Here is a 9,168-nt window from a genome sequence, read left to right on the forward strand (position 1 = left end):
GGAACTGGACACAGCATCCTTAAAAAGACAACCCTGGAAGCAGCCCTGATTCTGGTTCGGTGGTGAGAGCACCGGAACAAGGACGGAAAAGGCCACCACGACACATGGAAGGACTCCCTCTCCTCTTGAGGAACTGAAAGTTGAGCATTCTAAAGGGTGGTGCTGGACCCAGAATTGATTTTGGATTGTATTGTATTAGGAATTTGGGGAGGAGGAGGAGAGTGTTTTTTGTGAGGTTTTCATTTTCCTTGTGGTTTTTTTTCCTTTCTTTTGTGTGTAGTTTAGTAATTGTTTTTGTAGTTTAGTTAATAAACTTTTCTTCTTTTTCAAGTGAGAGCCTGCTTTGTTTATTCCTGGTCAAAATCTCACAGCAGACACCAGAGAAGGTGTATTTTCATGGGGGCATTTGGCGTTGTACCAATGTCAAACCATGACACCAAGTAAGAGAGAAATATCGGTCATTGGCTGTGCCCATGTCCATGGTGGGGCGGTGGGGAGTGACCTTGTCTGGATTCCAGGTGTCCCCAAAGCTGCTCCAACCCTGACCTCCTCACTTGACTGAAAGGGTGAGGGTTTGCAGGAATTGTGGTTTAAAGCCACCAGAGGGGCTGCTGTGGACCCGACTTGGGGTCGGATGCTGCCTTCCCTCCATTCAGGATCATGGAGAGCGGTTGCGGGTGTTGTGCAGGGCATGTGCCTGGCCCCGGGACACTGCTGCACTGCCAGTGGGCACTGAGATCCAACCTGCTGCCTTGGCAGCTTCTGCCAGCTGCCAGTGGTGGTGCCGGGACTGATTGGTGCCCGTGAGTTTGCAAAAGGAGCAATTTCCCCTCCTCCCTCCTGTCCAAGTTTGCTATGGCCCCTGAAGGGTTGAAGCTGGACCGGGGCGCCCCCTGCAGTGCCCCCTGCTGCCCGCGGTTATAACAGCCACAAAAACCAACAGGGCTGAGCAGGAGAGAAGGTTCTGGGTTTGTTTTGTTTGTTTTGTTCTGTTCTGTTTATAAATTTCCCAGTAAAGAGCTGTTATTCCTTTTCCTGCACTTTGGCCTGGAAACCCCATCATATCTGAAATTAAAAAGTGTTTTAGACATGGTTCTTCTTTCCATTCCAGGAATGCCCCCATTTTCCCTGGTTGATATTCCTCATTTAAATGAGTTGCCAACTCCTCGGTTCCAGGGTGGACGGGACAGACACCCTAAGAGGAGACATGATCAGGGGTTTGGCCACTTCACACTCTGCCTTTTAAGCCAGTTGGGTCACAGGACTCTCTCCCCAGGTGGCACTTTTGGCCACTTGGCCAGTCAAGACCTGGCTTTGGCAGAGCATCACACTGTGTGCCATGGCTGATAGACTGATGGACAGATGGGGCCCTATCTCATCAAAAGTAAGGCCTGACCCACTCCTGCCACACACAGGTTTTCCAAAATGTCTCCAGACATCAAACTTTTCCTGTCTCTGACACCCCACCCTGTGCCATGCCCTGATCCTGACTGCCCTGGCAAAGTGAGAGGCTCTGGAACTCCCACAGGGCCTTTGTGGTATCCTCGTGTGGGGAACATGGCAGAGGCGGGGTTTGGGACAGGGGGCAAGAGAATCCACAGCCTCCTAAAGGCCAACAGAGCAGTGAAGGTCCAGGGCCCTGCAATGTTTCCTGGTGGAGTAAATTTGTTGGGGACTACTTCTGGGGTTTGTTCTTTTTTGGTGGTTTTCCATTGAAATCATTCATTCTTTGGCCATTTAGACTCTGAACCTGATTGCTGTTGCTGTTGGTTTTTATTCTCTCTGATTGCTGTTTCAGGAAATTGTTCTTCTCTCAGCCCTTTGGGATCTTTGTGCCTCCATGGGAAGGGGATGGTCAGTTTTTAATGGCAGCACATACATGTGTTGGTGCCCATGTGTAGGGACCCCCAGTGCCCCTCAGTTCCCCCAAAAGTCAGAACACATTCCCGTAGATTTCACCGCGTTCCCACAGTCACCCCTAGGGTCCCCACAGCTCTGCGTAGGTCACCTGGGGATCCTGGAGGGTGGTGGCATGGGGGGAGTCTGGGAGACACATGGGCTGTGGGATCTGGGTGGGGTGACACTCTTGGGTGATGTGTCCCTCTGTGTGTGTCTCCCCTGTACTCACCCCCTGCCCTCTTGGTGACCACGACGTGGGTGTACAGCACCTTCCCCTCATCTGGGGGGGGCAGGGGATCCGGGGGAGCCCTGAGGGAATAAAGGAGATGTGGGGGAGGGAATGGGAGATCTTAGGGGTTGGGGTAAAATGGGAGAGTGTGGTTTGAGCCCCCACTCACCTTTCCTGGTGCTTCCTGGCAGCTGCAATGGAAGCAGGGGAGGAGTGACTGTGGGATCTCAGGCCCTGACCCCTCTGAGGATTCCTTAACCCCCTCGGGACCCCTAAGTATCCCTCAATTCCCCCCAAAATCCATGAACCTCCCCAGTATCCCCAAACAACTCACACTCACGTACCCAAAACCCAGCAGGGACATAGACCCCCCCCCCAAACACCCCCAGGGCTTTGGAAAGGATTCCAAACATCCCTGCAGGACCCTCCAGCACATCCCAAAACCCTACATGACCCCCACCAAAGTCACAGTGGTGGCACTGTGGGTTGTTCCCTATGGTTTCTCCAATTCTGTGGGCCTCTACAGCTCCCTGGAACCCCCCATCCCCCCATTGTCACCCACCCATACGGTGCTGCTGTTAGCGTTCAAAAACACATAAACACGGGGACTATATGCGGTGCTTTTTATTTAAGATCTCTGGGAATCGGGGTATTGCCCAAATCTGATTCCGACCATACATCAAAAATGATCATGTTTTTATACTCTATCGTTATATAAATTTCATGTTAATTATTAAACTTATATTGTTTTATTGTATACATAGATTTAGCCCCCCTCTGAATTTCCAACATAGTTTCTCATTATTCTTCTTATGGTTATATAATAATTACATTTAATTACTTAACAATCATCACATCTAACAATTATATAATTTATCATACTGCTTACGCAGGTGCAGTTGATCTGGGAAAACACAATGCTTAACATTTTAGATTCTATCTTTAACTTTTTCCAGGGCTCCACTATCATTCTCCCCCCTTTGAAAGCATTTTCACTTCACTATAGGTGAAATGTTTTCACTTGATACAGTCCTTTATTCCTCAATTCATACTTGGTTCTTCTAATCCAGGGTTGATGTAAATGCTGTTGTGGATGCTATTACGAACTGGAGAACCAGAAGATGGTGGGCGTGGATCTCGTGTTAGTGCCTTAATTATCCTCTGGTTCCAGGACCTTTTTTTCTGTATCTCTCCCTTTCAGATGCTGTAAACTAACCAAATTGCTAAGAATACAATTAGTAAGATTATCACACCCTCAATGATAGATTTATTCCATGAACTCACATTCCACCCTAATCCTTTAAAGATTTTTCCTAACCAACTTGTAGCCAAATCCTTTTGCTCTTCTTGTGCTTCATGCTCTATTTGTTTGATGTCGTATTCTACATCTGCAGTTACATTTGGGATATGAACGCAGCAACGATCAACTTGTCCCTTTAAAAATCCACATACTCCATGCTCTTTCAGGAGTAAGAAATCTAGGGCCAATCGATTTTGTAAAGTCATTTTTGTGGTGGCTTGTAATTGTATATTTAATTCTTTAAATCCTTCCCAGGTGACTTTTGCCAGTCTATCTACCTGACCTGTTAGTTTGTACAGCATCTCTCTACTCTGATAGTTTGCTATAGGACAAAGCAATGACTCTAGGGCCCATCCAAATTTCACTCCACTAGAGGGTTCTTGCCAAGTGTCATCTGGATTTTCATTGTCTAGAACTTCTTGTCTTGCTCTTATCTGCAGAAGTTCATGTTTTCCATTAAATGGGGACTTTTTCCAAATTGGACATAAGGTTGGGAGGCCTAAAGTAATCTCCTTTACTTTCCCGTCTACAGGCAGATGTGTTGTCCAGGTACCATCAATTGCTGCCCGTACAAATTCTCCTGGACCTCGGATTGTAATCCTGGTACACCCTATAATTACTTTATAACTCACTCTGCCTTGTTTATGTCTGATCCCTCTGCAAGCACAACCAATTTGTAGGGCTATTGCCAAGGGTGGCAGCTGTTTTATCTCTTCATCATCTGAAGTGCAGTCTAAAGTTTTATTACATGCCCACCAACTTACTTTGTCTGCCCTCGTTCTGCTACTAGTGTTAGTGTTCGTTATTGCTGGATCTGTTTCATTCTCAGGGCCTTCCCACTCAATACACCAAGGGGTGTTTGCCATATATGTGGTAGATAGGGACACGCGATCAGAAGATCACGCAATGTGATGGAAAGCAGCAGGACTCCTTTTCCCCTAATCCCTTAAGATAAGAGATCACCCTAGGAATGTAACAAGGAATGTAGCCCCCCTAACAATAGTCATGCTAGTAACTTTCCACTCCTGGTAACTTTCCACAGCTTAATAACCATAGATGGTACTGCAGACCCCCTCTGACGTAGAGAAACCCCTTAGACTATAAAACCCCATGAGATGAGATAATAAAGGCCTTTGACCATCTACCACATTGGTGTCTGCGTGCTCTTTGGCCCGAGCGACCCTGGAGAGTTTGGGTTGCCATGCTGTTCCTTGGAACCAGGTCGCCTTGCCTTATATCAGAAGGCAACAACTGGTGCCGACACCCGGAAAGAAGCTTGGGTAACGGGAATTCGCCTGGATAGAGGACAGCGGCTGCAGCGGCAGGACCGTCTGCAGCGGGGAGGGACACCCCCGGACCCGCGTGGACCATGGAAGCCATAGCGAAGGTCGTAACTCAGATGGATGCGCAATAGGGTATTGAGTGTAAGCTTAAAGATTCAAGTCTTGCATTGACGAGACTGACTAAGCTTGGGGCTATAGAAAGCCCGATAGATATCCTCCATCCGGGGGCTTGGGATAATTGTACAAAAGCTCTGGCCGAGGAAGTGAAGCCATTCATTACAATGAACAGTAGTTTCTGAGAAAGAAAAGAATTAAAAGATCTGAGGAATAAAAGAATTAAAAGACACTCTATCAAGGGAAACACAGAAGTTAATAAATAACCTAAAATACATTGTTTGGGAAAACTTTGATTAGATAAGTTAATAAATAATCTAAAATACACTCACAAAAGAAACTTTGGAATTAGAATATTTGAAGAAGCGAAAGTAGAAGCCAAAAAGTTAAGGTGACCTGCCAAGCCGTCAGAATCAAGCCAAGTGCAACAGTGATTTCTGCCAAGTCATGGAAAAACATGCCAAGGATGACAGGAAAATGCCCAAATTAGGAGAAGCTTAAAATTTAACCAAGGAAGACCAAGAGTTCCCGGAAGACTCCGCCTATATTCCTACCTGCCTATGAATATGCATATAATAAATGATGTAATCCTTGTTCAAAATTGTATAAAAACCTGCTTTTGCTGTACCTGATTTAGAAATCCACTTGGTGATTTCTCCAACGCGTTGTCAATAAATACCTCCTGCCTATAGACCTCAAATCTAGTCTCTGGGCAGCTTATTATCGCCTTTTGGGGCAAAATTCGGCATCATTTTTGGCGACCGCGGCAGGACAGAAAGGGTCCTCCCGAGCCTTGGCTCGGGGGACCGGGATCTCTTCGGGGCCCTTGACGGAATTCTGTCAGAAGGGATCCCCATCCCCCAGCCAACGCGCAACGGTGGACAAGAACTTTCTGCATCTCCTGCTCCAAATTAAGAGGTATTTATCTTTGCTTAAGGGTTTTATGGTAAAGCGCTTTATTGGGAAACGAGGGTCAGACGTGACCGCTCGAAGGGAAGCCGGGGGACGCCCTGGTAAAGAATCCCAGTTGTGTTAGAGGTACGGTAATAGTAACGCAGGTTAGAGTCCTGCTGTGAGGAATATTTGTTTTTCGTAACGCAGGTTAGAGTCCTGCTGAAAGGAGTATTTGTTTTTCGTTTATCTTGGTATCTTTGGAAAGAATATTTGTTTTTCGTTTATCTTGGTATCTTTGGTTTGTTCTTATTATGTGGGAAACCGTTTTAACATTGTGTTTAATGTTATAATACTGTGAATTAAGGGTCAAGAACTGAAATTGTTCTCTGAGACCGGAAGAGAGGTCGGTCAGTTTGTGGTATTTTTGTGTCTGCTCTATGTGTCTGTTGCAAAATCTTACAGGAGGCGTCTTGTCACTCTTCATGTAATAGACACACGTCTCAATCCCGGGAAGAAATTTGTCACCCCCTGCAATTGTTACGGTGCTTTGCGATTGCATGAATCTGGCAAACCGGTATCTCACGGTCTGTAGGCGACTTCTCATGACCCTACCTGGTAAACAATCTGTTCTGATATAGACCATAAGGTAGGAACTATTTCATAAAGGTGTGTGGGTGAGAGTGAATGAGACGCAGCATCGCTGCGAAGCGAGAGGGAGTCTCACTCCGCATTTCCTGTTCTTCGCGAGAAGCCAGGTCGGAAACGGACAAAGCGATTGGAAATTGTGTGTATGAAGTGTTAAAATCAATTGGCATACAGTATTTGCGAGAAAGAGACTGTTCCGGTTAAACAGAAAACACAGACACAGGAAATAGCAATGGGAGGTCAACAGAGTAAGGACGTAAATATGAAAACCCCCTTAGGATGTATCCTAAAGCACTGGAAGGACTTGGGAGGGATTCCGGGGGGAAACATAAGTAAAAAGACGCTCCTTAAATATTGCACACAGTGGTGGCCATTGTATAAGTTAGATGACAATGAGAAATGGCCACCGGAGGGAACAACTAATTATAACACTATTTTACAACTGATGCTTTTCCTCCGTTGACTTAATAAATGGGATGAAGTGATGTATGCTGACATGTTCTTTATGTAGCACCTCAGGACCCCCTAGTACTAGCTCTAGAAAAAGATAAGAAAGGTTCAAAGCCTAAAGAACGTTGCTGTGATGCATGTAGCATTGGGGAACAATGTCTTAAGTTAACAAGAAGGGATAGTGGAAAGGAGAGTGAAATAAGCCTGTGGGAATACCATCCATTCGCCCCAGGACGGGAAGGGCCCCCTTCCCAGGCCAAAAGAGGAACAAGGGGATCCTAGCCCATTAAAGGAGCTGGAACGATGGTGGAAATCTAAGTTTGGGCACAGCCCTCAGAAGCTAGACAACAGTTGGGGAGAAGGTAGCCCATCAAAATGGGGGATTGAAAAGAGGGAAAGCAGCCCGCAGGGACCAGATAGTCCACAGGGGTCGGGGAACTACAGGGATGCTGACAGCCCACCTAGACTAGAAGTTGAGAGGGAAGAAGCCAGTCCACATGGAGCTGAGAGCCGAGGGGAGACACGCAGCCTGCCCGAACTAAGTCCATGTAGGGATAGTAGCACACCTAAGAATGGAAGTTTAAAGAAATCAGGTACTTGTAGAATGGAAACTAACACACCGAGGACTAAAGACAAAAGTAGCTCACTGGGAGGCGATGTCTCTGAGTTGAAATATAGTGAGAAGAATGACAATGAGGCATGCGAAAGAGAGGCAGAGAACAACTCACAGAAGCTGAATATAGTAATCCAGATAGAGGATAAGAGAGATGGAAGGGGAATGGAAGATGAGGAGGACAGTAGCCCGGAACAGGACAGGCGCCGGCAGATGTGGGAAGAAAGGCGACAGATGCAGAGTGAGGGGCGGTTGGACTGTGTAAACCATGCTAGGGGAGTAGTAGGAAAAGAGTTGACAGAAATTGAAAGTGAAGATGAAGAACAGGGAAAGGGAAAGAGAAAAGAGAAGAGAAAGAATAGGGAAGACACTGAGGCACAGGAAGAAGATCCCGGGGAGGCAATCAGTCACTCGTATTATACCAGATCTGTGGCACGGAGGGAAGCAAAGCAAAGAGAGGAAGGGAACCATACGATAGCCCCTCTCCGACAATTTATGCCAATGGTAGGGGAAAGGACTAGGGTAAAGGTGCCGTTCTCCACGAGTGATCTGAACAATTGGAGAGATGAGGCAAGGAACTTCAGGAGGAACCCAGAGGGAGTAGCGAAGAGGTTTGAATTAATGGCAAAGAATTTAGATATTGATTGGGAAGATATAGAGGTGATGCTTTCAGAATTGACAGATACCGAAAGGGAACTCGTATTGGAAACAGGGAAACGACATGCTCAAGTATTATCAGGGAGACTAGAAGATAATTTCCCCAGCAGTAAACCAGAATGGGACCCGGGCAACGAAGAGCACTATCGGCGGCTGGTGCAGTATAGAAAACTGATAGCGATGGGCTTGCGTAATGCGATCCCTAAGGCTATCAATTGGTCGATGCTATATGACATCAGGCAGGGAAAGGATGAGACCCCATCAGAGTTTTTGGATAGACTTAGGGCAGCCATGAGACAGTATACACCCCTGGACTCAGCAACGGAAGAAGGGAAGCAACACCTGTTAGGATTAATGATGGGACAGAGTAATCCAGACATCAGGAAGAAATTACAAAAGCTCGAACATCCAGCAAATAAAAACCTGGAGGCATTGCTGAATGAGGCATGGAAGGTGTATAATAATAGGGAAATAGAGGAAAAGAAAAAGGAAGATAAGAGGCTAGCTCGAATAGTGGCTGTAGCAGTAGGAGCTCAAAATACAAACCATTTGGGGCCTAACACCAGGGGTAGGGGTAGAGGCTAGCCAGTGAGAGGGGGAGGGAGGTTCCAACCCCACCCAGTTAGAATAGGGCCAAACCAGTGTGCCTATTGCTTCCAAACGGGACACTGGAAACATGAGTGCCCTCAATTAAGAGAAAGATCAATGGACACTACTACTATCGCACATCAGGGCAGTGAATGAGGGGGACCGGTGGGCCGTACCCTAGCAGACCCACTGGTTAAAATGGAGCTAGGGGAAGGTAAAAAGGAATTGGTTTTTTTTTTTGATTGATACAGGAGCAACATTTTCGGTTTTAAATCAGGAATTGGTACCTAAGAGTGATGAATTTGTACAAGTTGTGGGAGCAACAGGCCAACCAGAAAAAGCTTATTTTTTTTTTGAAACCCATTAAATACAAAATTGGGAAACAAATGGGAATCCACCAGTTTCTGTATTTGCCAAATTCACCAAAGCCTCTATTAGGAAGGGACTTACTGGAGAACCTGAGAGTCAGAATAAAATTCAACAAAGACAAATTGGA

The sequence above is a fragment of the Melozone crissalis genome, unplaced genomic scaffold (assembly GCF_028551555.1).
Source record: "Melozone crissalis strain CALT ecotype California unplaced genomic scaffold, PUWL_Pcris_2 ptg000201l_1, whole genome shotgun sequence".
NCBI lineage: Eukaryota > Metazoa > Chordata > Aves > Passeriformes > Passerellidae > Melozone > Melozone crissalis.